Consider the following 12,325-nt stretch of genomic DNA (forward strand, 5'->3'; position numbering starts at 1 on the left):
CGTAACCCTTTTGGTACCAATGTTGGAGAGTGGTCCCTGGTCAAAGTGGTCCCTGGACAAAAAAAGGCTGGGAACCACTGCTGTGGAGGGACATAGTTGAGTGTCCAATGCACTTTACACTATCAATTTCTACAGCAGCTATCTCATTCTTATTTTTTGGCCCTAGAGGCTGGAAAATACTTCAACTTCCTGCAGGAAATCTTACTGTTGCATCTTTCAAAGGACATATTATTTAGTGCAGATTTCTACCAGGATATTAGATATCTTCACAAAAAACTATTGGCGCCTGTTAAATAATAGACCATAAATTGGATGGCTTCCAAATTAGGACCTGGTGATGTTGTGCCCTTCAACTTTGTTATTTGTCCTCCCCGCTGAACCATTTGCAGTGATAGTATAGACTGATTCAGACAGGCTCTAAACATTAATGCTACTATCTAAATGATATTTGAAATCCAGAAACTACCTGATTTTCTCATGACCTGGTTTATTTGTCATTTTTATATCCCTATCACTCAGCTCAAGGCAAGTTCCATGGCTTATCATCTCTCCATTTTATCTTCACAGCAGTCTGCACAGCCATTCACACACTTTGAGGCATATGGCAATTAGGTACATCTGGTTAGATTCTAATAAAGCCTTAGAAAGACTGTATTCTGATGACATACTAATTTATTTACATCTATTTACTTACATGTACAAGTACTTGCTTACTGCATATCCACTGTAGTTTTAATGAAGTTTCAACCTCTTTGACTTGGTATTTGTACATCACTGTTTCACAGGCATTGACCCATTGTTCCAGTTCATACCCTTCTATGACTGAAATATTTACTCCATAATTATTCACTTATTCAATTTCAGCAGTTCTCCCTTGGTTTCAAGATCTCTGAAATTCTGAATCTAATACCTAGTAAACTCTATGCTACTCTATAGTAAAATGACACAGAATCTAAATAGTGCTGAAGACATAATCAACCCATGTTTTAGAGATACTAATCCTTTCCTTTATAAACAATTACATTCAGAATTGATGTTAAAATTTGCCTCCCATATTAGCAGATGTTTAGGAGTTGTGGATCACATATGTAGTTAACACAATATCATGAAAAATTTGGGGGGCATTTAATCTCAAAAATCTGGTAACAAGTCTGACATTCTTCTCCATCTAGTGGAACCAAGGAATTGTTTTTATATATGTTGGCAATGTCCTAAAATCTAGTCCACTGAAGTGCAGATTTTGCAATTTACCATATTCTCTGCAAATATTATACCAACACATGGTGCTGCTAGATGCCTTAAATCAGGCACATATACCTACTCTGAGAAGAAGTATTATAGAAACATGTTTACAACAGGAAGTCATTGTACAACAGAAGAGGATTAGCTCTCTCCCTCTTTTATTTTTCAATAACATTTAGGAAAATTTCAAGTTTAACAGAATTTCTTCTATTAAAGTGATCATAAGAATCAGTTAGTATGAAATACACAAATATGGTTGCCTTTCACTGTTTTTCCCAAAGCAAAACAGAACTGACATGCCAAACTCAAAAAGTTTACCAAGTTTCATTAAATAGTTGGTACAATGTACTGATTAGTTCTGGTTATTCCATACTTGGTATCTGGCTCCTGGATACCTTGATTTTTGTATTTAACCAATTACTAAGTTGGTACAAGTAATCAGGAATTCCACAATCACAAAAAATTATTATTTATTTTATTTACTTCATTTCTACCTCTCCTTTCTTGACCCCGAAGGGGATTTGAGGCGGTTTTCAAATCTGGCCAAAATTTAATACCATACAGGTAAACAATAAAATACCTCTCATCAAAATATAAACATTCTAAATATATAAGCAATTGAAACACATAACAATCAAACAAACAAACAGATTAAAACCATATAAAATTCCGAGTACTCCAAGTTCTCATTTTCCTATACTAGCTAATTAATTTTGTTTAATTTCTATCCTATTTTTCTCCAGACAGAACCAAGGTAGGTAAAGGTTTTCCCCGACATTAAGTCCAGTCATGTCTGACTCTGGGGGTTGGTGCTCATCTCCATTTCTGAGTTGAAAAGCCGGTGTTGTCGGTCTACAGTGCTCAAAGGATTCCATCACATTGGCTCTACCAAAGAAGGCCCAACAAGATTAAAGCCTTCACATTAACCAATGACTAATATTACTTTTAAAAGCTTGTTAAAATTAGGTTTTTTATCTCTCCTACACATTCTATTTTATTATTGGAATATAGTATCTGCAGCATCTGTTTACATAACAAGGAAAGTTCTGTGTAGTCATATCTGGAAAGTGAAATATTAACATCACTGTAATATACTTTAATGAGAACCAGTATGGTATATTTCAGTGTATGATCAGGACACTGGGAGCCCAATGTTTGAATCCCTGCTTGACTATGGAAACCCTCTGGCTGACCTTGGGCAAATCACATGCTCTCAGTCTCAGATGAAGTAAGAAAAAACCTGTAAGAAAAAATTCTGACCCCAAAAATTAACCTCTCCTGTGATAGGTTTGCCTTAGGGCCACCATAAGTCAGAAATTATTTGAAGGCACATCGCAACAAGTGTATCATGCTATTTTAGCATCACATACTTTACACTGAAGACAGAATAATTTATATATTGATTTAATCCTGAGATTGGCAAATTATGTTAAGAACTTGCATACCATTTCACCTCAAAGGTGCATACTGTTAATATGAATGTTATCAGCAATATAAAAAGCCCAGAAATCTTAATATTTCAATTGAAATTTAACAATATTGCCAGGCTTCATTGGACAACAGAGATGCAGCCTTGGATTGCCTTTATGGTCTCTTCCAACTCTATGATTCTATAAAGGCACCAGATCCTGAGAAGGGTGAACTCTAGTTAGTACTTGTATGGGAGACTACAAACAAATACTAGGCCTCATAGACTATGTTTCAGAGGAAAGAACTAGAAAAAGCCACTTCTGAGTATTCATTGCTTAAGAAAACTCTATAGAATTCATATCACCTAAATCTAGTCCCAACAAAGAGAAACCCACTACATTAAGTGATGGATGTTGAGCCAACTCTTAAATAAATCCCACTGATTCAACATGTGTACTTTATTCAACAACAGTTGGATTTAGCCTACATGATTTAAATCCCACTGTTACAAGATAATGTTCATTTGAATCACACTGCTACCCTCTAAGAATGTTAATAAACTATCAAAGCCAAAAATACTGCAGTCTCCAATTTACTTGCTCCAAAAGCAGATCTAACCACCAACAAACCAGTCCTCACCCATCGAATGCAGTGCTAGCATTTGAGAGACAATCCTTGCACATGACTATGAATACCAGCCATTATTATTCCTGCACGTGCATTTAGGAAAACAGACAATGAAAACTAAGTTGCACGCTTTACACAGAACATTCCAGTACATTTACTTTTCACACATTTAAAAGAAAAAAATCAAAACTGAAAAGGTCATAGGCAAGCAGAAATATTCAGAATATTGTCTGTTCCTTTTAAAATGTAACTTTAAAAAGGCTATAATACAAAAACATTAATACAGAGTAATCAAAATATGCTACAACCAGCATACATTCTCTATTTTTAAAACAAAAACATCGCACCCAGTGCAGTTTTACATTTTTGTTGCATTTTGGTTTGTACATCCATACACACACTCCCCATCCCTCCAAATGCACCAGTCTTAGAATACCACTTTCATGTACCTGAAAATTCATATACCAAAGCAGTAATCCCCTATTGTAATAAGGCTTTGTTATTCCCAAATTTCTCTTCAGGAGTTAAAAGAGAGTTTTTAGAAGTTGAAGACCTATTCCCTCCAAGAATTTCAAAGTACAAGGCTTAGGAGCCAGAGTAGGACTAAGAGTCGAAGGTCAACTGTGTTTTCTGTCAATTAACTACAGCTAGGAAGAGTGCAACTACATGGTAGGATTAAGGCAGTTTGACATTGTTTTAACTGCCACGGCTCAATCCTTCCAGGATTCCACAGCACTGAGTCATAGCAGTTAAGAGTCAAACTGTATAGATCAGGGGTCCCCAAACTAAGGCCCGTGAGCCAGATGTGTCCCTTCAAGGACATTTACCTGGACCCCACCCTAAACTTTAGACTTAGGGTTGTTCTAAGTCTGAAATGGCTTGAAGACACACAAGAGCAACAATCCTAATTATCTTGACTATCTCATCAGTCAAAAGCAGGCCCATGTGTCCCAGTGAAATACTAGTAAGTTTATGTTAGTTAAAATTGTTCTTCATTTTAAATAATGTATTGTTCTTTCATTACTTTTTTGCATTACAAAAAAGTTGTGTGCAGTGTACACAGGAATTTGTCCATGTTTTTTTTCAAACTATAATCTGACCCCTTCAACAGCCTGAGGGACTGTGAACCAGCCCTGTGCTTAAAAAATTTGAGGACCTGTGGTATAGATGCACTGAAAAACATATTTGCCTTCTTAGTCTTGAAAAATCCCCCCATACAAAAATATCAGTATGTCAACACATGGTTTTCCTTGACTGTCCTATACCACACAAGCAAGACAGGTGGGAAAGAAAGGGTTACTCCCCCCCCCCCCCCGTTATCCTTTTATGCTACAAAGTGGCAATTATAACATTAGAGCAGCATAAGAGGGCATTACATTTAAGGCTTCTCAAAGCAACCCAATCTCTTAATTTGGGGGGGGGGGGGAACTAAGGACATTTTTAGAGCAGTCTTTCTTCCAAGATGTTTACAGCCTGAATAATGAGCAGCACCAGCTAAGCCATTTGTTAAGAAAGAATTTAATCCAACACTAAATTTTTACTGTGTAAAAAATAATCTGAAATGAAATTAGATATGGATTGAAAGAAAGGTCCCATTTCAAATCAGAGAAAAGCAATTCTGAGGAGATAAAGCTGTTTATTAACAATACATTCCACCTCTCTAGCCCTCCAAAGGCAAACCACAGAGCTGTGTGCAAAGCCAGACAATCTGGGCAGCCAGCCATAAAACATCACTTCTGTTGCACAGATACTGCTTTCACTCTCTTAAGCCCTCCACAGCTGTAAAAAAAATAATAAGAGAGACTCTGGTAACCAGACTTCACTGCTTCGGATTCTTTGTGATTCATAGGTGAAAGTTTGTATAAGGATTATATCTTTTCTTATGATACAAAAGCCATATCCAAAAGAACATTCACAGTTTTCCAGAAGCAGAGAGAAAATAAAAATATAATAACTAGCTGTCAAATGCTGACACTTGACACTGGTCATAATAGCCTTCCACAGGAAAAAAAACCCAAAACAAAATAGCTTACAATTACAGCAGGCTTAACATGAGTCAATGAGAACTCATGTTCAAAAAATGCTTATAAAATATAAGTGTATGAGTGGAGAACAATACTGGTCGCTGAAGGCACCATGCATATTTATGGAAGAGTGTTTACAGTGAAAATCTTGGTCAAAATTCAAAGTGGTCATGTAGAATTCTGCATACATGGGAGCTTTTCAGCTTCCTTGCCACAGTGGATCTCTGTACACACCACAGAAACGATGGGGCCTCCAGAACAGTACCACTCAATGAACCAAAACATACCACCCAAAATAAACATCCCCCCATATGTGTAGAAGAACACTGGGTTTCTTTGGATTCCTGCCCTTAGCAATAAACTTTAAAGCAAATTCTGAAAAAAATCAATGAAATCTTTTAATTTTTGTTCGAGCTGTGAGATATAACAGTATGTGTGACTCATTACTCCCCACAAGTCATCATATTTACCCCCTTTGGAGATTTTGCAGAATTGAGAGCCAAATTTATAATTCCATCCAGAACATATGATAAATCAGGAAAATACCTTGGGTTTTAAAATTCTCTAGGGCTTGGACAATATTTTCATAAAACTACTGAAAGTTTTTAGGCATTATCACCAGAAGGCATCAACTGATACTAAACTGGCTAGACTGCAGAAGCATTAGTCACATAGGTTTCCCTTCATTCATCCCTAGTGCTAAAATGGACTGATGGACTCCTTCCTAGGGAGCATGAGTTGGGGGCGGGTGGTGTCCAACATTTGCTCCAGGGTGTGACATTAAAGTTAAAATCCAGTATTCTCGGTTTTAACTTTGAAAACTTCCATCCACAACACTGCTGAAGCATCACAAGCCAAGCAATCTAAAAAGTGTCAATTATGAATCTGGTACAGATTTTTAATGATTAATCTACTATCTTTCATATGGCACAATTATGAGGATTTGGGAATGTATCAATTTAAACATTTTAAAGACTTGTGTCTGAAATCAGCATAATAGCATAATGTGTCTGAAATCATAGCATAATCAGTTATAGATTATAAAAGGGGCAGAATTTGCATATGTTCCTTGCCTACTTATAAAAGGGGTGGAAGCTAAGCTTTAAGTCTGCTGCATTCTCAGAAGGACTTTCTCTAGCAATTCTTTCCATCTGAAAGCCTTCTTTTTGCCAGAGGAGAAGGCTGCCCCACCCCTGACCTCCTCCTTCAGCTTGTTTTGGAAAGCTGCCAGATGACAGCATTGGGAAAAGAGCATATTTATCTCAACACGACCAGCTGCACAGAGCAACTAAATGTAATTTTAAAGTATCACCCAGCCTCTCCTGCAACAGCCTTATCTTTTTAAAATCACCAAGATTCTATATCACATTTATCTTGATCTTTTAGCAGATTACTTTCTAAAGCCCACATTTTTAGATTACAAGTATTCTAAAACCAGAAATCACTATAGCAACTATTTCTCTTGTAAATAAAGCTGAATTCTCTACTTATGGGAATTTGTTTGCATTTTAAAAATAGTAGTTCTGGGAAATACAATGAAATGTTTTTGCTTCCCTAGAATGACTATTTTCATAAACAAAATCAGTTTTTGATATCTTAAAATAATAATATTATACTTTATTTTAATGTTTGAGCTGCATACCTTACTAATATGTTTTAACAACAATTTAGTATGTGACCCATTTCCTTGGGGTTCATCCCTCCCATTGGACAGATTTTCTATCTTTTCATTTCTCAAAGCCATGATAGTTCAATAACAGAAAGAATGCATTATTTGAGATGATGGCTTAAGAGTACAGCTGTCATTGGTGACCTACTGCTCTTTCCACTAAAGCAGGGGTTCGTAAACCCTTTTAGAAGCAAACATTTCTCGTGGAGCCCCAAGAAATGATTATATATGATATTATATATAACATATATGCATATACATATACATATACATATACATATACATATATATATATATATATATATGGCATGGGCCGGTCCAGTAGCAGATAGATGGAGTGTTTGTGTGAACTAATTCACACAGTGCTAAAAAAAAAAAAGGAAAAGAAAAAAGTACAGTACAATACTTTAAATGAAGAATAATTTTGACCAACATAAACTTAACAGAATTTCAGTGGAAGACCCTAGGAGCCATCCAGTCCAACCCCCTTCTGCCATGCAGAAAAAAACACAATCAAAGCACCCCTGACAGATGGCCACCCAGCCTTTGTAATAATAACAACAACAACAACAGAAACCCCAATGGCCGAGTCAAAACCCTTGATGCCATGCAGGAACAACACAATCAAAGCACACCCAACAGATGGCCATCCAGTCTTTGTAGTAGTAGTAGTAGTAGTAGTAATACCAGAAACCCCAGAGGCCATCCAGTTCAACTTCATTCTGCCATGCAGTAAAAACACAATTGGGGGGGGGGGGTGTTCTGGGAGGTAAGAAAAATAGTCTAGGCATTGAGGGGGAGCGTGGAGTGGTCTGTGCCCCAGGAGAACACTGCTGCTGCTGTTTCCTGCAGGTCAGAACTTTAATTTCCCTGCATTTCTCAGGAGGAGGAAAGAGGAGGAGGCAGGAAGCAGCGTGGAACCACGGAACCCTCGCTATCACTCGCAGAGCCCCAAGGGCTCCATGGAGCACCCCTGTGCTAAAGAATATAGTACTATCTTTGTTATAATATGCAGAAAAATAACTAAGGGAGAGCAATAGTTTATATAATTATGAGAGGGAATGAACACAATCTATGATAGTATATTATTAAAAGGTTTTACGGCTTTGTTGTGTTGACACAAGAACAGCCTTCCAGCATCACATTAATGGCCTATCTAGTCTAGGAATTATAGTTTCCCGCAGTGGTGAAATGGATGTCTATAGGAAGCCCATGCATAAGGCATTAAATGGCTATATTCCATTTTTATCATCAATTAGTTTTTAAAAGTAGCCTATATCTGATCCAGGAAATTGTATACATTTGTCATGGCAAGATACCTTTCCTCTTCATGAACCTGCCTTAGTCCCATTTTAAAGCCACTCATGTTGGCAGATATCACTATGTTTTGCAGCAGCAAATTCTAGAGTTTGCCAATATGCTGTGCAAGGTAGCACTTGCATTTGTTTAATTTACCACTCAGCTTCAGTGGATAACCCTAGGTTTTACTATTATGACAAAGAGAAAAAGTCTGACCATTCTCTCTACCTAATGCATAATGGTATATATACGTTGTGCCTCTCTATACTATTTCCAAAAAAAAAAAAAAAAAAACCCTCCAAAGATTGCCTCCCAAAGGAGAGCTACACCTGTCCTCTGATTACTTTGGTTGTCCTTTCCGTATATTTTCCACTTTCAGGATATTGTTATTGCGCTGTAGTGAATCAGACTATGCCATTGATCCATAAAAGCATTACAATAGAAATAGTTTTATTTCCAGTCCTTTTTCCAATGATCCCTAAAATGCAATTCACATTTTCATGGATGCTAACCCAGGAGAGTAAATAAATGTTTTCATTGAGATATACCCCCAAACATCTCTTTGCCTTGGTCAGTCACTCCCACCTTCTCTTTCAGAATAACACAAGAATTAATGGAGTGAGGAAAATGTAACCCACTTGGGTTTCTCAAATTCATACTGAAAGGGATAGTGTTATATGTCCTATTCCCTGAGCAAATTTATTCTTGACCATATCTATACTATGAAAACAACAACTCACAATAAGAAGGAATTCTTATTTTGGTTACTGCATGACTAGAAATCTCTTTCATAATGTTCTTTTCTTTCTCAATCGGCTTTATGTATTAATCTATGCACGTGGCAGGTAACCAAGTGGGCACAGCCTTGTTACTAGCACAACAAACTATTATTAAATCATTCAAAATTACAATTAATATGTATAACCAAGAAGCCAAGCCAAACATGACAACAACAAAACTAATGGCTTTTAAAATATAAGAGCAAAAATATAATACTCTCCTCTTTCCTGAAAAAATCTATTTTCTAAATATTTTCTGAAGTTTAGTGAAAGCTTTCTGCAGTATTTGCACAGAAAAGAAATTGTGTATATAAATATTGTAAAACGAATCTGTTGTAACAATTACATCAATTCATGTTTTTACTAACTGTATTAATACAGCATGTTGGTAGCTGTCATAGAAATATTAATACCTTTTTGAGATCATAGTTCACAAGTGAGCAGCAAGACTAAAGACAGTGTCAACATTTTGTTAGCTTTACAAAACATCTACAAAGGTGATAAATGGCTATTTTTGATACATCATGCACACTTAATTTTTGTCCTTGATTTCAGCAGGTATGAACTAGATAATGTGAAAAACAAGGCAGGAGTACTTTATCAATACCCCTTTGCTTGCTATTGTACACAAAAGCTTTACAAGAATCAAGATGCCTCCTTTAAAGGGACAATAGCAAATAAGTCTTTACAAAATTCCAGACTAAAATGATTTTTACAATAAATATTTTTCATAATTTAAATGAGGCATAGTAAATAAATTATATTTTAAGAAGACATAACCTTATTTGAATGAACTATTGCACTTCTAAGAAACTTGAATCTCTGACAAATGAAAGTAAAGGGATTTCAAACACTTAAACTTCCATGAGAATAGGCATAATTGGTCTTATTTGAAATCTTACTTTTGTGTACATTCTTTAGGAGTCCTCCTTGCAGAATCATTCTCAGTATGAAGGGTGATGTGCTAGCCTTGTTTTAATCACACTCTAGTAAATAACTAAATGATGAAGGCAGTGAAAGCTACAGTATATTGTGAAAAGGTACAGACATCTTCTTAAAGTAATCAAGGATGAAGTTCAGGTTTTGTCCACTTGGTTACATTCAATCTGCCTTTCCATCCCAGCCACACTTAAATCAAGACAAATTACCAAGGCTAATTATGATTATTTTCCAAACATTACATCACATGGTATTGAGAGATGCTATCAACAGCACGCACTCACTAATATAATTGAACATTGATGCTCTTCCAAAATTTGTGATGTCTTGCATTTTTTTAAAAAAAAAACCCACTGGAACTGAGCACTAAGCTATAACTAAGGCCCCTTCCACACAGCTGAATAAAATCCCACATTTTCTGCTTTGAACTGGAATATATGGCAGTGTATATAGATATTCCAGTTCAAAGCAAATATTGTGGGATTTTCTGCCTTGATATTCTAGGTTATATGGCTGTGTGGAAGGGTCCTAAGAAACCTTAGACTCTTCAAAAACACTAAATGCTATCATTCCAGGATATTCTAGTCTTTGGACATAGAGTTGTTATAGGAAAGCACATCCCGGGATATTTCAATACTGCATAATACTAAGAATAATTATAGCAGGGGGTCCTGATCTGGACAGAGAGCTGCATGCATTGAACAATTTAGGTCTTCCCCCAGCTTCTAATTTAAGAGAAGGGAATGACCCTCCTCTTACCTTTGCTTCGTTTTCTTCTGGGGCTCTTTGGCAGCTTTCCACTCAATCTCCTTGAAAAACAACAAGCGAATATTTTGTCTGACGCCTGGGAGTTTCACTAGCGTGCTCCTTTCCTTAATGTTTTTTTCTTACAAAAAGTACCCGTATTTTTCAACGATGAATATGAAAAAAATCTCACACGGCCAAGAAAGTCTGTTTTTTTAATATATATATATTTATAGATTTTATGCCCGTTCCAATTTTTTTAAAAAATCACCAAAAATAACCTGCCACAAAGGTGAAGGGAAAGATTGGGGAAACGAGACAAGAAATCAACAGTATCCAAGTAAAAGAGCTAAAAGCTCCAGTCTGATTCCAGCCCAGAGGAGGAGTTTAAGTGCAGCAGATGCAGGTCCAATTCTAAAACACGGTTATATATATATATATATTTATTTCCAGTGAAGCAAAACTAACAGTTATGAGTCTGTAGCTGGAGTTTTGCACACAAAATTTTAAAAAATTAAATGCATGTGATTGCAGAAGAAGAAGAAGAAAAAAATTACAGTCGGGATGCAAGAGTGGAAAATAAAAAGGTAAGGTTAGGCTTGGTAGTTGATCAGAACACGGCTATGCGTCAGGAGTGTCTCAGTTTCTGCGCATCTGGAGATCTCGTTTTCAAAAGTGCAAATTAAAGGGGAGAGAGCTGAACCCATCCGAAAGTTTAAGAGCGGGGCGGGGACCAGCTTAGGAAAAGCAGAATGAAGAAAACGACGGGGAAAGGAGCTACAGGAGGGGTCCAGCAGAGTCTCACACAGGCGTCCAGACAGTGCCCAGCAGAGTCTCGAAATAGGAACAGAAAGGGGGAAGGGGGGGTCCCTGCAGTCTCTCTGAGGAGAAGATCCAGGGAGGAGAAGCAGGGTCTCAGAAGGCAAGGCTCCACAAACGCCCCGGGTCTGCGCCTTTCCTAGGAAAGGATCCAGGAGAAGAGCTTCGTGCTGCTGGCTGAGGAGGAGGAGGAGGCGGCGGCGGCCTCGCGGTCTCTCTCCTGGGGATCCACCCAGCTGCACCGGACATTGGGGGATCCCGAAGAAAAGGGCGCAATCCAGTCTTTCTCTCCCTTCCTCACAGGATCGGGGGGCCTTGGGGCGATCCAGGCGCGGCTGCTGGGTTTCTCATCAGGCGGTCGAGGAAGCGCCCATCCATCCGCCTCCCTCGCTTCTCTCCACCACCGCCGGCTCTCCTTCCCCTCCGCAGGGAAGCGAGGCTCTCTGAGGGGACGAGGTAAAGGGGAGGGGGAGGCAGGCAGGCGGCGGCGGCAGCAAGGGACGGCTCTTCGGACGGTAAGCGAGGGGCAGGATGGGCTCAGGGAGACTGCCAGGCCGGCCCTCCACTGCTGCTGCTGCTGCTAGTGTTCCTCCTCACAGCCGCCGCTTCCTCCGTCGTCCTCCGCTTCAGGAGCAGAGCTGCTGCTGCTGCTGCCACCGCAGCCATTTTGTTGCTAACTGACAAGAGCCCCGCCAGGCAGGCAGCGCGAGACCACAACAGGGAGGGAGGGCGGGAGGGAGCGCGAGGGAGGGAGGGAGGGAGGGGGAGCGACG

The 12,325-nt window shown here is 38.4% G+C and overlaps 1 protein-coding gene across 7 annotated transcripts in view; it reads right to left on the minus strand.

Moving 5' to 3' along the window:
• Window positions 1-12,325, minus strand: part of TNRC6C (trinucleotide repeat containing adaptor 6C) — a 539,926-nt gene that overhangs the window by 108,786 nt on the left and 418,815 nt on the right. The window contains exon 1 of one of the 7 annotated variants that reach the window (XM_060764580.2): window positions 10,749-12,273. The exons of the other annotated variants lie outside the window; for them this stretch is intronic. The gene's annotated coding sequence lies outside the window, so the exon portion shown is untranslated. Of the gene's footprint in view, window positions 1-10,748; window positions 12,274-12,325 lie in introns of those variants that run through there. 7 annotated transcript variants of the gene reach the window in all.

Source organism: Anolis sagrei, chromosome 2, assembly GCF_037176765.1.
Source record: "Anolis sagrei isolate rAnoSag1 chromosome 2, rAnoSag1.mat, whole genome shotgun sequence".
NCBI lineage: Eukaryota > Metazoa > Chordata > Lepidosauria > Squamata > Dactyloidae > Anolis > Anolis sagrei.